This window comes from Parasteatoda tepidariorum, chromosome 6 (assembly GCF_982258835.1).
Source record: "Parasteatoda tepidariorum strain Cologne lab strain chromosome 6, Ptep-v5.0, whole genome shotgun sequence".
In the NCBI taxonomy this organism is placed as follows: Eukaryota; Metazoa; Arthropoda; class Arachnida; order Araneae; family Theridiidae; genus Parasteatoda; species Parasteatoda tepidariorum.
Window position 1 is genome coordinate 49130687 of NC_141760.1, and position 15971 is coordinate 49146657.

The 15971-nt window shown below is 30.8% G+C and overlaps 1 protein-coding gene across 1 annotated transcript in view; it reads left to right on the plus strand.

Annotated features, from left to right (window-relative positions):
• The first annotated feature begins 10615 nt into the window (after nt 1–10615).
• The window catches only part of LOC122268330 (choline/ethanolamine transporter flvcr2b), a 31073-nt gene continuing 25717 nt past the window's right edge, over nt 10616–15971 (plus strand). The window contains exon 1 of the mRNA XM_087165821.1: nt 10616–10802. The gene's annotated coding sequence lies outside the window, so the exon portion shown is untranslated. The remainder of the gene's footprint in view (nt 10803–15971) is intronic.

A 15971-nucleotide genomic window follows, 5' to 3' on the forward strand; every position in this document is an offset into this window, starting at 1 on the left:
TTGTGGTTCACTCTGTAGCAGGTGATTTTATATACTTTTGAATGTTGTGATACTGTCAGATTAGTTATTATTATTTCTTTTTTAGCTTGTTAAGTTCTTTGATATGTTTGATGAATCACTTTGTTTACGAGAACTTTGATTTGTTTACTTTTATGCTTCATTCTATCTGAAAGCACAAATTTTGTCTCTTTAATTACGTAATAAAGTTATTTTCGAGAAGACTGTACACTAAAAAGTCGGTCATTATTTTATATTTCATGTATCTTAAGTAAAAACAATAAAGCTATTGACATCAATCCAGTAGTTTGAGAGCAATGCATAAATATACAGATGTTTTGAAATTATTTTTTAAGTTACAGACCAACAGTAAGATAAAAAAATTAATTTCAATTAATGAAAGAAAAATTTATGCTTTCCTTTCTGCGGTATATTCTAAATCTTTTATAAGAATGCAGTTTTTTTAACTGCCCTAGGATTCGAATTTGATCAGGAAGAGATGACTGACTGATAATTAATTAACTAATATATATTTTTTTCCCTTTACACTTGATCTGGCATCTCTTAAAATTGTTTTAAAAACTTAAAATTTCCACACTTAATGCTTCGTTATTAGATAATAATTTTTGTTTCAGACAATACATCATATTACCAACGTAAAATAGGAAATACTTAAGATAATTTGTGAAACTGTCTCTAGAACTATAATAAAATTTAATTGTTCTTATTAGTAATATATATTACATGAATCAATTTTTTAATTATTAGTTTTTTTATAAATCTTTTGGATTTCGTTTTTTCTTTTGGTCAGCACACTTTTCGACTGGATCAACGTCATTGACTAGATCAACTTTAACACCATAATGAAAGTATGTAAAATTCAATCCACTTTGACGTCATCATGAAAGTTTCTTGAAGTTTCTCCTGGCCCAACTGCCTATAGCGCCCTCTGGCAACACTCAGCGGAAACGGTTAGTGTATTCAGTGGAGGGGAATTATTAACGCATGATAGACAAGGAATAGTTGACATTGGTATTTTATGTGTCTTTGCCATATTTTTATTTACTTCTGTATGATTATATTTGTACCATGAATGAATGAATAATAATTTTTGTGATTTCTATAATATTAATTTCAATTAAAACTATTTAATTAATGTTGGATTACGTGAAATTCTTTCATATAGGCGGATAACCTTAAATAGACAAGCACAGGTGGCACTAGGGGTTAAATTTCGTCTTAAGACATTTGAATTACTACTTCCGATTTATTTTTACCCCTAAGCTTGAAAAGACACGTCATCCAATATTATTATGCTTGTATTTACAATATAACGCGTTCTTTTAATTTAACTTTCAACGAAGCAAATAAACAAATTCGGAAGACTCCACATGGATGATGAGACTAATAAAAAAAATAACAAACGGTAATATTTTACACAAATGTAGCCAAATAAATGATAACAGTAAAACTTTCTATACATAAAATAAGCGGATGGATGCACAGGAAATTTTCTATCTTTCGATAATTTCTATAAATCGAAGAACATTAAAAATGGTGAGAAATTTAAGTATTTAGAATAAATATTTTAACTAAATTACTTTGCAAAATGTATTTCTATCTTCATTAACAAATTACTCCCTTATTAAATTGGGTATACTATAGCCTACGTCACAGGTTGTGTTATTCCTACTAAATTTAACCCATGAACGGCATTTTCTGCGAGCCTAACTTCAAGCCACAAATAAACAAACGAAGTATTTGATCGTTTAAATAGCTCCTCGCCAGATTTTATTGCATTATAAAGAAAAGTAATTGATATTCGATTTTTAATTAATAATTGATTTATGTGGATAGTGGCATTTATATGGATAGTGGCATAGAATTTAGCATTGCGTCATGGTAAATGTTATTCCTACTAAGTGGAAGTAGTTGTGTTTTTTTTATATTATACCCAATTAACATCTAAGTTCATAGCAATAAAATGAAACAACTGACCAAACGATTATAAATTCAATTAAAAATAGTAAAACAAAACGATAAACTTTAAATTTCTCACAGTAATGAATATAGTTAAGTTTTTTTATAGTTACATGGATCTGATTGTTGAAAGATAGGCGCACATCAACAATAACAATAATAATAATAAAAGAAAATAATAAAAAAAACGTGTCTTCGTTTTTTTATGTGCTCTGGCATGCCTTTAGCACGGAAAATCTTTATATATTTCTCTCAGACTAGACTTTTAGCATAACGCTCCGGCAAAAAGCTTTACTACTAGTTAGGCCTTGGATAGATTAGGTAGCGATACGCTGCCATCTTGGTGACTGCAAATCTCAATGTAGAAATACGGAGTCTCTATTCTTTAATGCCACTTTATATTGATCAATATTTTCATATTCTTGAAGATAACTTAAATATTTGCAATTTATTTTTTAAATTCTTTTTTTCTCCTCGAAATTATATGTTTTATGGATGGTGTTTTCAATATAAATGTAAACAATAACAATCTCGAGCTCCTTACCTGCTCTAGTTCCGGTTAGAAAGTTTGCAGCTGCTTACTACATCTTATTCTGCTAGTCGATATTTGAAAGCGGATAATTTTGTTTTCAATAAGAGAAATAAATTAGATAATTTATGAGCTCAAATCTGCCGTATTTCATAAGATATGGATGGTGTTTTCTACACTAGAGAAAGCTGCAATTGTGGGGATTTAATCTTAGACTATGTCAACCTTCATCTATCAAAAGGTACCTCAAGATAGAATCGAGTTAACATGTCTTATATACTAGTGATTTGGTATTTTTAATGTTTATAGTGGTAGTTACGCCACATTACTCCCCTTCCAGAATTGTATCTGTGATAGAATTCGATGAACAATTACCACTAGTTGATTAATGCTGTTTTTTTTATTAACTTCAATTTTTTGCTCATTATATATATTTTTTTCTTCCAAGCATTTCGCTCGTTATTTTTTTTATTTTATTTTTTTTTAATAGCTTTTCGCTATTTTTTTTCCATCATTTTTTTTACAGCTTTTTGCTATTATTTTTTTTTCTAGCATTTCGCTCATTATTATTTATTGACCGGAAGACTTTATTTACTTCACCGGATTTTTTTTTTTTTTTTTTTTTTTTTTTTTTTTTTTTTTAAATTATTTTTTTTATTTATTTTTTATTTTTTTATTATTTTTTTATTATTTTTTTTTTGAGCAGTATATTTTTTTAAGTAAATCAACTGTTTAATGTGAATTCATCCATCAATATTGACAATTTCTTATCACGTCCGTAGGTCACCAATTTGGGGATTTCATTTTAGACCATGTCAACCTTCATCTATCACAGATACAATTCTGTAAGGGGAGTAATGTGGCGTAACTACCACTATAAATATTAAATACCAAATCAATAGTATATAAGACATGTTAACTCGATTCTATCTTGAGGTACCTTTTGATAGATGAAGGTTGACATGGTCTAAAATGAAATCCCCACACAATCTCCATACCGCCTATACTTCCGGGTTACTGTTTCCTGAGTATTTTAAAGCCATTTGGTTCACAACGTGATCATTGTGTTTTGAGATTCTTTCAAACGTGGTATTTGATTGCTTATTACTTGTGTTTACAATGCTAACAATACTTGTGTTTACAATGCTAAAGGTGCTAACACTATCGTAAGATGGTGCACAGTTTGCAACAAGAACAAGCAGTAATAAACAAATGAAAGGCGACCAAATCAGGACTGCTTTTTTGGCGAGTTATTCAAAATCGAGCAATCATCTCACCTTTTTTAACAATATTTCTATAAATAACTAAAACAAATTTTAACTTCAAACTCACCAGAATTACTTAATAACATTAATGTCGTATGAAATACGGCAGATTTGAGCTCAGAAATTATCTAATTTACTTCTTTTATTTAAAACAAAATTATCCGCTTGAAAATATCGCCTCGCAGAATAAGCTGTTGCAAACTTTCCAATGTGGTTTAAGTTTTAGAATAATATTATCTAAATAACGTATAATTGCTAAATATTTTTAATAGAATCTTTTCAGTCTTTCGATTCTTTCGAAGAATATTGCCATTTTCCCTATGATTTAAAACTTAAAAATCGATTTTGATTCAAAAAATTTTATTTAGGCCAAAGTCTTATGATCAAATTGAGAAGAAATAAAAATTCACTATAAACTTTTAATGTTATTAAGTCTGGGAAGAACAAATTTTTCATTGATGGATTTCTGAGTAGAAGTATAATTTCGTATGCATCATTTCATTTGTTTATTTTGACAGCATGGTATAAGCTTTTCGTTCATGAATCATAGTAAAGATAAACAATATAATAGTACTTAAGGGTTAAAAAACGAGATCACAGAGGTTAATCTCATGTATTTGTGTTCGTTGTATTTCAAACTGGTTTAAGGTTTTAAAAAATAGGTTCCCAACCTTTATTGCATCACTTCCCAAATTAAGAGTCGAAAGTATTTTTCGTTTATTTTTTTATTTATATATATATATATATATATATATATATATATATATATATATATATATAACAAAAAAATCGACGCACCAAGTAGCAAACATCCGATTGCTTTGAAATTTCGTATACATGAATGTTTTGAACAGATCAGGCTGGAATGATGCCGACTGGGGAAGTATAGTCTTTAGCGACGAATCCCTCTTCCAACAGTGTCCTGACGATCATCGAATACGTGTTTGGAGACGCACAGGGCAGAGGGGGGATCCTGCCTTCACTATTGTACGCCACACCGGCCCTCAACAAGGCATTATGGTCTGGGGTGCCATTTCCTTTGACAGCCAGACCCCTTTGGTCGTCATTAGAAGTACACTTACTGCACAGCGGTAAGTCGACGACATCTTAAGACCTGTTTTGCTACCGTTCCTTTTGCAGCGCCCTGGGCTGGTTTTTCAGCTGGTCAATGCCAGACCACATATGACACGCTTTGCTATGAACAATCTGCAAGCTTGTCAAGCTCTTCCTTGGCCTGCCAGATTACCAGATCTCTCTCCCATCGAGTTTGTCTGGGATATGATGGGAAGGCGATTGCATCTGGCACGGAATGTTGATAACCTCGTTCGACAATTGGATCGAATTTTGCAGGAAATACCGCAAGAGACCACCCGGGAGCTTTATCGGTCTATGCCACGCCATGTCGTAGCTTGTATCCAGGCTAGTGGCGGGTCAACACCCTATTGAACTTGTTACTGTAACTCTGCAATAAATTATTCAATTGCTCTGAAATTTCAATCATTTACCATTCTGTACATTGTCTTCCTATCCACCAATTTTCGTTTCAATCGGACAACTCCTTCTTGGTGCTTCGATTTTTTTTGTTATAGAGTATATATATATATATATATATACAGGGTGTCTCAGTTAAGCGTTTCAGAACTTCTAAGAGGGGTAGGGAGCATCCTGACGACTCGAAATCATATAGCAATGTGGGGTCGGGAATGCTTTCTTGAAGCGGTGACGTACACAGAAGCAGCATAAAGAAAAGAGACCGTAAGTGAGAAATCACTATATGCATTGAAAAAATTATATGGTACATGGGCCAAAGTAAGTGTTCGAAGTTTCTGCCACCGGCTACAATGTGCACCTCACATCTCCGGCGCATGGACATTCGAGCATTCTGCAATACTCCAGACATATCTCGCAGGCAGCTACAGCGATTCTTGCAACCAGCATTATCAGCAGGGGTGTCATAAACCAGTGTTCTCATATGACTCTAGAAATCAAGACATGATAGGTCGGGTGACCGAGGAGGCCATATAATTTTTTCAATGAATTATTATAGCGATTTTTCACTTACTGTCTTTTTTCTTTATGCTGCTTCTGTGTACGTTACCGCTTCAGGAAAGCATTTCCGACCCCACATTGCTATATGATTTCGAGTCGTCAGGATGCCCCCTACCCCTCTTAGAAGTTCTGAAACGCTTAACTGAGACATCCTGTATATATATATACACATAAATATGTGATATACAATAATACAGATAAATAATAAAAGTGTTGCAACTCATCAGCAGTCAGCAACAACAACACCACATATCTTTGAACGAGCATGTGTTGGGTTCTATTATAGCAACGTGGAGAACAGCAAAAGTTGTCGGATGGACCCTAAGCTATCAAACTAGAAAACGCAAAAATTATTTTAAATATATCGCAAAAAAGTTAAATCCGAAGTCAAAGCAAGACTTACGAACACCAATATCAAACTACGAACACAAGTCTACGAACACAAATATCACAATATCAACAGTCATCCTTTCAAATTATTGGATCGAAGATATGATTGATCCATGTATTCCACCAGTTTCTTAATAATCAGGTAAAAATAGTTGAGTTATGAATGTCGTATTTTACTCTTGTGCAGAATTTTGATTTAGGGAAACTTTGGTAAAGTTAACACATTAAAACAAAGAAATATGTCCGCTAAAGAGCCTGCTTGAACAAAGGATAGGCAAATTCAGAAATCTAATGGTGAAAGCTATTTTAACTAAATTAATATGGTAGTTAAGGTAATACAAAATAAAAACTGGGCAATAACATTAATATTTATTTGAAGTTAATAAATCATAATGAATAGAATTCAAATATAACTGCAGAAAAATACGATATAAGTGCATTTCTCTCATGCCAAATTTGCTTCAAGCATATCAGCAAATGCAATAATATGTTTTTATTAATTGGGTTTGCAGGCTTAGCATTTTATAAAAGTACTATCCGCTGCTATTGACCAGCTTGGTCACCTTTCAAAATTATCTTGTAAAATATATAAACTTTGATGGTAACCCAGCCGAATGCACATCACAACTGTATTTAAATAATCTAATTTTCCTCTAATCCTTACACATTTATTAGTTTTAAACTATATATTAAGCAAATATTTCCACCCTCGCGATGTGGGCCGCGCGAAAGTACTTTGATTTGAATTTCAACTATTTTCAAGAGATGGCTGAAGTTCTTTATGTATTGAATTTTAGTAATAATTTAAAAATTTGTTTGGCAGCCATATCCGCTCCCGAACAGATTTTTAACTAGCTAACTTACGGCCGCTTGTACCCTTTAGGGTACAAGCGACCGTAAGTCATGCGTTCGAAACATTTCGGCATAGTACTCAGCAGAAGTATTGAAACTATTTCCATCATGTCGTGAGAAAAGATTAAAAAAAACCCAGTCAGATGTTGTTACATTTCGTTACTTAGCCGTCAATTGAGCTATAACTTGAGTATAGTATTATATATATATATATATATATATATATATATATATATATATATATATATATATATATATATATATATATATATATATATATATATATATATATATATATATATATATATATATATATATATATATATATATATATATTATTTTTTTAAATCGCGTGCACATGGAGCTATTGTCCATTGGCCACAGAAAGTGCCAGAACTGCTAACTCTCTTTTCGTTACCCAGTGGGCACCAGTGGCGAAGCCACGGCGGTGGAGCAGCGTCGCCCACGTCACACTACTACAACCCGTTTATAGGGCGGGTCACATTCACACACAAAGGAGAAAGGACATAGAATACAGATAGAGAGAAAGAAACATTCATGCCTTGCCTGGGATTCGAACCCGAAGCCTTCCTGATGCAAGGACAGTTTTCTGCCCCCTACACAGGCTGGTTGGCATAATATTCTAATAACGAATAAACTTTTTACAGCTGAAAAAGACAGCTGAAATTACAGCTGAATAATAGAATCAAATTTTAGAATGATAATAAATTATTTTAATGCTACCGGTAGCCAACTCGGGATAGCAAATATTTACCATAATCGCGATTTTTTTTTGCCGTGCTTATCCCTCCCGGGAAGCTATGAAAACCTACTTCCATAGTATCTACATTAAGAACCATGGTACTTTTATTAGTATGTTTGATACCTATTAAAACAACACCTTATTACCATAATACCAAAAGTATCTATCGCAAAAATTAATTAATCTCCGTTGGCTTTACCAGTACCTTTTCAATACTTTATGGTTCACCGAAACGAAAAAAAAAAAAAAATCTTTTCCAGATTAATTTTTATTCGTACATGATTGGTTTTTAATTTTAATTCAATTACCAATGATTTTTTATTACTAGGTATTATAAAAAATGTTTGGAGATACACTGTCACAGGAGAACGTTACATTTGGACTTCTGGAGTTAAATGGCTTTCATGGACGACAAAAATAAAGAAACATAATTTTATCATCGATTAATTTAATAGTGCCAAGGTTTATTACCTATTACTGGTACACAGCTTTCACAATGAGGAAATTAGACAATTTAAAAGTTTTTGTGTCAATTGCTCCACCTGTTTCAGCAAAGCTTGAATGTTTGCTGGATGGGAGCCTTCTTCAAAGGGTCTCAGGTATGTTCTTTAGGGTTGAGGTCTGGGGAGATGGAAAATCAATAATCAGACAAATACCTTTCATCTTCTGAGAATTGGAATCCCTTAAACTCAACATGGCTATGCATGATCTCCAATGCCTAATTAAAATAAAATGAGGACCAACTACACAATTGAAAAATCCAACTGATTCTCCAAGAACTCACCTACATACTTTATTATAGTACCTTTTTCAGAGACATAAGAGTGTTGAATTAATTCAATAAGATGATTGCCCAGATAAATTTAACTTCGCTGCCCCGACATAAATGATTTCTTCCTCGACAATAAAGGGAAATTAACTGTCCTACATTTCCTAAGGTTTAATTTTTTTATGCAAAATACCCATTTTCTGCCCTCTAATGTTCGAGAAATTATAAATTTTAGTATAATAAATCATGGTAATGGTAGATTGGTAGAGAAATTATTATTAGTTGATTCTGAACAGTTGAATATCCGTTCTAAGTAAGGAGTAAAAGAAAAAAATAAAATATGGAGATCAAAATAAGGATAATTATTCGGCTCTGATAAAAAAATAAGGCTATTGTTCGTGGTAAACTCATGACTGTCCACGTTTACTACATTGAAGCTATTTTCCCCATTAATTTTGCACTTTAGTTCCAAAAATTATTATTTCCTTATTAACTTTTATAATTTATTTATTTTTACTTTTATATTGCTTTTTATTTATATTTTCTATTTATAAAAACGCGTTTTAAATGCGCAACTATAAACAAAAAAAATTTAACTATTAATTTGGTGACGTAATTTCACTTTCATTTTTGTCTAAGCTTGCCTTACAGTCCTGTAGTTGATCGAAGACGAATAATTAATTGTTAAAGAATGTACAATAAATCAAGGTTTTGATTAAACAGAACTGCAAGTGGGAAAACATAACTGATGTTATTTATTCCTTTCAAATATTTGAAGAAAAAAAGAACAGAAGCGCCGACAGTTTAGTTTATAAAGCTTAGAAAACTATGAGAAAGATTAATTTTTTAACAGAATGGAGTAAATAAAATTTTTGAAATCTGAAATGGTTTAATCTTTACGATAATGTGATACTTCATACTGTATTAAGTTTGCTGAAAATTTGCATGATATTGTGATTGAGGTGTGCTAAAATTTCTGGTATTCCAGGTAAATTTTTCGTCAAGAGTTTTCCTAACTGGTGTAATCAGCAAATACTTCTTTAAAACTGTTTTCTACAAAATTTATTACGGTGATACTAAATTTGGTAATTTTACTGGATCAGTATGATCTTTTATTATTTGGCTTTAATTAGGGGTAAATTGCACCACATATTCACAGGAAAATCAGTTCAGCATTGAACCATAATAACAGTATTTTGAACCGCAATTGCCACAACCTGATTAAAGCTCTTATTTGTACCGTAGTATAGTGTAATTTTATTTAAGATAGCTTATTTTGCATCATAACACGTTACTTAAGATAGCTTATCTTATTTAAGATAGCTTATTTTGAATCATAACACGTTACTTAAGATAGCTTATTTGAATCATAACACGTTACTTAAGATAGCTTATCTTATTTAAGATAGCTTATTTTGAGTCATAACACGTTACTAAAGATAGCTTATCTTATTTCAGATAGCTTATTTTGAATCATAACACGTTACTTAAGATAGCTTATCTTATTTAAGATAACTTATTTTGCATCATAACACGTTACTTAAGATAGCTTATCTTATTTAAGATAGCTTATTTTGCATAATAACACGTTACTTAAGATAGCTTATCTTATTTAAGATAGCTTATTTTGCATCGCTACTTTGACACCGCATTAAAGTTTCAGAAACGTCTGAAAACGTCGCACGATATCATGGTTTGAATCGCACCTAATAGTCTAGGCAAATTTTTAAAACGAGTTTGTATAGGTAGTGCAAATACAAAATATTTCTTCTTTAAAATTGTTTTTCACAAATATTTTATAAACGGCAACATAAAAACAAGCTTTCATAAAAGAGTTATGACCCTATTGAATATTTTTACAGTAATTTTATTTCGAGAGTTGAATTCTCAACTTAAAATCAGAGTATCGGCTAACATTTTGTAACACTCTTATTGGATGCTGTTCTGCGGTTATGATTCGAAAAGGTACGTGTTTTATATCCCCGTTATAGGGTTGTAAAATTGCAATAACAATTTTTTTTGTGACTGTGTTTGTTGTCACACTTACCTCAAAACTATTTGTTGAAAAATCGAATGTTCACTGTACAGTTGGAAAGTTACCGTTACTGCTGTACTCATCGTAGCGGAATATTGCATTCTCAAACAAATAGGAAAAAATAAAAAGAAATGAAAAGATATGTTGTTGAAGCTTGGAAGGATAATACTAAGGTATGCTTAAATATTGTGTTTAAAAATATTTTTACGTTTTATCTTACTAATTAGGATAAATTAGTAAATTTTTAAAATAATTTTAATGAACTTATAATATTACTGTAAATTGATAAATAAATAAATGTATAACCTGATATAATGTATAAATAAATGTATAACCTAAATAAATGTATAACCTAAATGTATAAACCTGCTTTATAATAAGCTAAGAAATAATTAACTTTCTAAATGTGTAGATGTTCATGAGCAAAAAATATTGAAGAAAGACTGCTTAATAACAATAAAAAATTATTTTTGTGCACTAAAATAGTATAAAAACATACACTACATGGAGTTTTAAATTATTTTTACGGACTGTAAATTAAGAATTGAGTGAACAAATTTATTTTCCAATCTAAATTGATATTAGGCTAGTTTCTGTCTTAAAAAAAAGGCAGATTAACTACGTAACTAGTTAGGGGAGAACTGAAAATTGTTTTAAAATTTGTGATTTCAGCCTAATAGGAAGACCAGAATTTCTCAACCTCCGATAGGAGGTTGAAAACTTCTTCTTAGGCACTACAGCCAGGTTACTGGTCAAGGCCGTCTCAATCAGTTTACCCCCATTTAGCTCGATGCTATATTTCTCCAACTATTAACTCCCAAGTCCTTTAACTACTTCTCTACTCTATCTAATCATTTTGACCTAGGTCTTCCTCTTTTTATTTTTCCCTCTGGTGTTTCGAAGGATATTTTTTTAACAGGTTTTTCATTGCTGTATCAAAATACATGTCCTAGCCACCTTATTTGAGAAATTTTCATCATTTTTATTTCGTCAGGTTCTTTGTATTTTGATTGTAATTTATGGTTGTAACGAATTCTCCAGGTTCCGTTTTCTCTTACTACAAGAAAAAATTTTCTTAATATTTTCATCATCTTCTGCTACCATCTTGAATTTATCGAGGTGGAAGAAGGGTCAAAAGGAAAAAAAAACATTGCTGTTTTTCAAGTGAGGTTTTGTATTCTGTGTATTTTTTTTACGATGAATCAAATGATACCAAAATTAAGGTGTCCTAATTCGATGATGGGATTATAGTACTAATTGGACTAATTAGTGGAACAGATTAGGTATACATCTGACCTTTGAAGTATGCAGTGAGAAGTTCTGGATCAGAAATGAAACTCAGAGCACAGAATCCATAGTAATCATCACTTTTCTGTTATCGGCGTGCATTAACTAGCAAGTCTTACATTTCTGTTGAAAGCTGTCTTACATTTCTGTAATCATGAATTCAATTTTGAATACTACCAAATATGCCAAAATATGCAACCAAAAAGATACGCGCTAAACATGTTCTGGTTAAAAGGTGCATATGCTTCAAGTTAAATATTATTTGTAGTGGTAGGAACTCCAAGAGAGAGTGTATCAGCTCAGACGTCTACCACGTCATCCGAGCAATGATATAATGCTGATAAGAATGGATAACGAATAAGTATTCCAAATAAGTGAAATATTTAATAACCTCGTTTCTTGTAGTGGATCTTAAAAATTCGAGTTAATTATTTTAATCGAAACTACTAATGCTATATTGATGATCGCTGGGCAAACTAAAGCCCAGGGAATTTTATGATGATATAAGTCTAATTATAGACGGTCAAAGCTCAGGAAATATGACGAATGCGTAACATGCATAGGATGGCCGTCGAAGTAATGACTTATTTTTTTCAAAGATATTTGGATAGCAAACATAAAAAAAGATTAATTCTGAGAAAAAATACATAATTTATTTATTTTTTTAACAAAAAAATCTTTGCAAACTGTCATGTTATTAAGTTAATATCTTTGAATAATAAATTAATTTAATAACAATCGTGCTCAGCTTAATTATTGCGGTGTTAGTATTAGAATACATCAAAATAAGTTATACTTTTTATGGTATCTTTAACACATAGTAACTACATTTGTTAATTAAATTTTTTTAATGGTTAATTTTAATTAGTTCTCAAATGGAAATTTAATTAATTCGTAACTGAAAAGCAGTGGAAAAATTGGAGTACTGGTAGTAAATATTTATAAATCATATACGCATGAACTCATAATACAGTCTTTAAAAAAATATTTTCTTTTCACTGAACAAAACTGAATTGAGAAATATTAATTGAGTTACAGAGATTGAAAAAATATTCAGAATTTACTTTCTAATTCTGAATTACATATATTTAGTTTAAATGATTTAAGCCTCTAATTGCTTACTTCAGAAAGGAATTATTTTTAGTCGTATGTTTTTGAAACAGTTACTATAATTCGTATATTTTTCCCGATTAATTTTTTTAAGAACAGTATTACTCATTAAACTAAAACAGATTCAAAGCTGCTTTTGTTCCATATTTATAATTTTTTTCAATAGATTTATGGCTACAATGCACAGTGCGCAAAAAAAAAAAAAAAAAAAAAAAAAAAAAAAAAAAAAAAAAACCGGACCACCCTGATTTTTTGGTCTAATAATCGGATCTTCTCATTCCAGGATTCAATCTTAATGGTTCAAAGGGGTGATTTCAAATATGCTAATTATTTAGTGAAGACATTTACGTACATCTATTAGTGGAGACATTTACATTACATAAATTTTATGCTACGAAATCAAACCCAAAAACGTTCTTTCTCTGAATAAACATACATTTTTATGGTGGATTTGGATTTTTGACCCCAAAATATAGGGGGTAGCCACAATCAGGGAAATATGGTCCCAATAGTTTGGTCAGGAGAGCGCTCCAAAGTTTTGACCCCTTAATGTTAAATTTACTATTTGCGTATTTCACGTTTCAAATACTTGCATCTTTGAGTAAACGAATTTTATAACTGTGAGCAAAAATTTTCAATTCACTTAAATTCTCGAGATATCGTAAAATACGCAAAAAGTAAAATTAACATTAAGATGTTCAAACTTTGGACCACTCTTCTGACAGAACTATTAGGACCGTATTTCCCAGATTGCGGCTACCCCAATAATTTGGGTGTCAGAAATCAGAATTCGTAAATTTTTTTTTATTTATTCATAGAAAGTACATTTTTGAGTCTTATTTCGTAACTTGAAATATTATCTGCACTAAATAATTAACATATTTGAAGTCACTCCTCGAACTATTAAGAATGAGTTCTAGAACGTAAAGATCCGATCATTAGATCAAAAGTTATTCAGAGTGGTCCTTTTTTTTGCTAACTGTACATGTAGTTGTTTTTCTCATTGAAGTATTGTTTTTATTACAAAATTTTCATGAATAAAATTTACAAGTATTTTATGAGTTTATGAGATTTGTCATTCATCTGTATGATAAAAGATATAATGCCATAAATATGCAATAAAATAAAATAACTACTTTTTTTATGTATGATTCATCTCGGTGAGTAATTAATTTTGTTATTCAGAAATTGAAGGGTTTAGGGCGATCTGACGATAAGATTTTCAAAATAACCAGGAGGTCGTTTTTACTGAAAAACAAGAAAAAACACAATGACTTTTAATGTCAGCAATGATGTCTAGGTATTTAGTACTTTAAACTGATATTTAGTTAAAATATTTCAAACTTAATGGGCACTTACCTGAAAATAAATAAACTCATTTTATTGTAAGTATACCATGTTTGGAAAAATTGTAGCTTATATAACTATATTTATTTAAAGGAAAATACCGTTTAGTTATTTTATACTCTTTATCGTTGCTAGTGCGTAGAGCTAATTACATTAATGGCTAAATATAAATAAAAAAATATAGTATTCGAATGTTTTTGACTAATAATTAGAATTAAAATTTTAAGTACTAAGAGTTTTCATTATTTTTAATTCTTTTGTAGATTTATTGTGGTTATTGGTATTTTCAGAACGAAAAATGTATTTTGAAATCTCGCTTTCAATCAGCTATTTATATCTGTTTACTGTTGGAGTTTTTCATTTTGACATTTTGCGCCCTTTTCATACTTAGTACTCTAGGAAACGGTGAAAAATAAACAAATTTTAACCTTAGCAGTCATGTATAACTGTTACAAATTCAAACCGGTTTGGAATAATTTGTGGCATATATTTTCACTGGTATTAAAGGGATCAAGATAATCAAGATAACTCTTTTTAGTAAATTTCTAATCTAAGTTTTTGGCTTCTTATCCCTTCACTTTTCCCCTTTGTGTATCTGTAAAGTTTGAATAGGATTTTCTTTCCCGTCCTTGAAATTAATTTTCCATTGAAAATTGCTTTGCACATCTGCATGTCTTAGTCAAGGAAAAGAATTGCTGTTTCCGCAGCAATTCTTTTCCTTTAGCTTACTAGCTTGCTGTACAAACTTGGCTAATGCTGCCATTTCAGTTAGAGGGATAATTGCTGTTCTGAATCTCTTCTTCTGCAAGCTCTGTTCTTGTACTGCAAATTGTAGCTTCATTCTTATATTTCAGTTTCTAACTGATTTTGTTGATTTTGCATTTCATATATTGCAAAAATTTTGTTTACATGCACAGTGCGCAAAAAGAAAGAAAAACGGACCACTTTGATTAAATTTTGATCTAATGATTGGATCTTCACGTTCTAGAACTCAATCTTGATGGCTTAAGAGGATGACCGTCTATCGATGATCGATGACCAATTATCGTCTGCACTTATAAGCTAATTAATAAGTGCAGACGATATTCTAAATTTCAAAATCAGACATAAAAAAACGTACATTCTATGAATAAACATAACTTTTTTTTGTTGACGTATTTGGATTTCCGACCCGCAAAATATAGGGGGTAGCCGCAATCAATACGGTCCCAATAGTTCTGTCAGGAGAGTTATCCAAAGTTTGAACCTCTTAATATTAATTATATTTTTCGGATATTTAGCTACATCTCGTGAATTGAAAATTTTTTGCACCCAATTATAAAATTCGATTATCCATGATAATTTAACGTAAGAAATAACTTTTAGAAAATATTCATTAGTTTTTATTATTTTATTTAATAATGGCCAAAAAATTTTAAAGTGTATGGAATACAATTTTTTGCCTCATTTTAAAGAATATAATTTTACATAGCAAAATGCAAAATGTGAGCGAAGTCAGTCGAAAAGTTCCGGAGAAATTGAATTTCAAAAAAGTTCGATAGTTAAAATTCGATTACTCAAAAGCTATTCGACTGATTTTGCTCAAATCTGGTCCTTGA